A 3161-nucleotide genomic window follows, 5' to 3' on the forward strand; every position below is an offset into this window, starting at 1 on the left:
CTCTCTCTCACTCACTCTCTCTCTTTCAAATAAATAAAACCTTAAGGAAAAAAAAAAGCCTCCCTGATGTGTTGAAATTCTGCCTTTTTTTTTTCCACTTCAGTGGTAATTTTTTTTTTTTTTTTTAATACTTTCACCAGTTTCAGGAAAGGGTGGGTTGGAGTCAGGGGCTTCCTGAAACTTTTCAGAACAAGAATTCTAATGAAGCAGTGTGTTTAGAGGGGCCCCCTGAGAATCGTGTTTTGGAACACACAGACCCCACGTGGTATTATCTTTGTCACATTTTGCAGTTTTGTGTGAAATTTATTTTTAATCCTTAACAAAGCCTGCCCATGTTTATCTTAAATTATGAAAAAGTGTAACGGTTTAAAACAAAACTTTTTAAAAATAATTAAATATACAATGAATGCTGAAACATAAAAGTCAGACAAATGTTACCTTAACAAGAAAGAGCTTCCTAGGAATCAAAGGACTGTTGTTTGTTTTATTTGCTAAAGACAAATAACAAGTACTTTCACTTTAAGGGATTCTGATGGGTAAGGAAGGAGGGGAGGAGAGGCTTGTGTTCCCCACCCCCACCAAGACAAAGGCTTCCTACCCCTCATATTCACAGTGCTGGATACTTGTTGACACTAAAATAGATATACTGGGTGTTTAGAGTGGGATGCTGAGATTTGATGGAAGACAGAACATGGATCAAGCCAATGGCTTTCTTGCGCATGCTTTCAATCTTATTTAAAATTATAGGGGAGAGAGAGACAATACCTTGGGCTTGCTTTATTTTGTGTATGGGAAGTCAGTAATCAGTGCAGCACGGGGGGGGGGGGGGGGGGGGGAACTAATTGAATGGGTTGCTGTCTCATTGTATGTAAATGTTTCTAAATTCCATTCACTTTCAATGTTGAGCTGATTTCTGGACGACCTTTGATAAAGAAGGGAAGATATGGGCTTTTCAAGAAAGAAAGCCTTTTTACTCTACGTACCCACAGATTTGGGGTTTCTTTAAGTCTGATTAGTTACGTCAGTTATGGGCTAACATGTCAGAATAGGACAAGGTAGAAATACATTCTCAGTTGAGTTTGTGATGGCTTATAAAACAGGAGTCTGAATAGTGGTGGTCCCTTTCTTTATGCGACCATTGTAATCAGCCAAAGCACTTTTGGATAGTGTAATATCTGGTCCTCCCCCATCTACAGCTATCTTAGGGGCCCTATCAAGTGCTACAAAAATGCTGTTCAAAGAGAAACAGTGATTCTTTTTCTTTATCCTGTATGAGTTGTTGGCAAACAGCTTCAAAATACATTTGCTAATTTTTATGAAAGCTCTCAACAAGTATTTATTTTGCGTGTGGCTACACAGTGATTTCTCTGTTTTTATGAAAGTGTTGCTGAATTTTCCACCCAGTTAGCATAGTAAAATGGCTATGAGCTTGAACTCTAGAATCTGACACAGGGATTCTGTCACTCACTTGGCAAGATCTGGGCAAGTCAATGGGCACCAAATTTGCTTATTTGCAAAATGGCAAGTAGTAATAGTATTTAACCTCAAAAGTTGTTGTGAGGATTGAACACAGGTAACGAAACAAGCTCAGCATAGGACCTGGTGGTAAGTGGCAACTCTTATGTTAAGTAAGGACATATGTCTAAGACCTTAAATCAGTTACAAAGAACCTAATAGATGTTAGGCAGTAGTTGAGGGAAGTCTAAAACTACCTCTCCCTTGACCTCGGTTCCTTTCTGTGATAGGCTCATGGAATGGTATGGAAGTTCTTAGTAGAATGCTCATCTGTAGGCAGTCTATAGACTCATGTTGTGAGGAGGATGGTCACAAAGCAAGAAGAGTGACCCTGATAAACATAGACATGACAGAAATCATGCTGAAAAGGGTTTTGTTGAACCAGTCATTTTTAAAATCTCTACGTGGGACTGGATTTAATTGCAATGTGTGTGATAAATGATATACCATGACTTCAGGAAATCTTACAGAAAACAAACACAAAAGAACCTCTCATGGTTGGGAGGACAGTAATGCAAATATTCCAAACACCAGGTACTCCCTAAATCGGGGCTTTGGAATGCATTGGATCAGCAAATTTACTTTGTTTTGCTAAGTGTACTTTAATGGGAGGCAGTAGGGCAGAGTGGTGAAATGAGGCAACTCCACTGCTATCACTATTTTACAAATTATTTCACAATATTGTTATCAATAATTGCTTGTGATTGTTGGCTGACAATTTTATAATTATATACCCATTAGAAGAGCTAGAATGGCACTTCATATGTATTAGAGATAATAAAAGGAAGTTTAAAAGTATCAAAGATATGATAGGGGATGAGTTTTATAAGGAAGGATTTGGGAAATAAGACTAATTATTTTGAGTAGACTAATTCTGTTATTTCAGGTGTCGAAGAGAGTTGTTCTGGTTTGCAGAAAGACTTGAGTTTGGATTATATCTATTCAATATATTTTACGTCCACATTTTTTAATAGATAAAAGATTATAAATAAATAAAAATATTTATTTATTTGTTTATTTGAGAAAGAGAGAGAGAGAGCACAAGCAGCAGGAAGGGCTGAGGAAGAGGGAGAAGCAGATTCCCCATTGAGCCCAGAACCCAACCTCCAGGCTCAATCCCAGGACCCTGAGATCATGACCTGAGCCCAAGTCAGATGCTTAACCAACTGAGCCATCCGGGCCCCTCTCATATATGTTTTTATTTACTTTTCAATTGACTGAATAAGTGAGTTTTAAAAACCCTTTATTTCACCCACAGCATGATTAACATTAGTATTGGGACTGAGTCTACAGTGTTTTTCCCAATGTCAATTTCATATCTGTTTTCAGTTCTGGATGTGAGGAAGTTTAGACCTGATGATGGCTGATTCTGAATGAATATAGGCTCTGCTCTAAGATGGCCCCATAATACCTCTATTGGAAGTTTCTTTATAGCAACATCCTGATCTGCAAAATTGATAGTGAGAAGGCCGTTGTAGTTGCAATCCCATAACTCTGCCACCAAAATAGATTTTCAGGTTCTTTTAATATGAGTGTTATCTAGATAAAACTATATCTAGGTCCTCTTTGACAAGTTACATGATTCAGTGCTTTGTTTCTATAAACTAAAGTTAGAAACTCAGAGTGACTCACTTTTCTTTTTTGTA

Source organism: Lutra lutra, chromosome 3, assembly GCF_902655055.1.
Source record: "Lutra lutra chromosome 3, mLutLut1.2, whole genome shotgun sequence".
NCBI classification, from domain to species: Eukaryota; Metazoa; Chordata; class Mammalia; order Carnivora; family Mustelidae; genus Lutra; species Lutra lutra.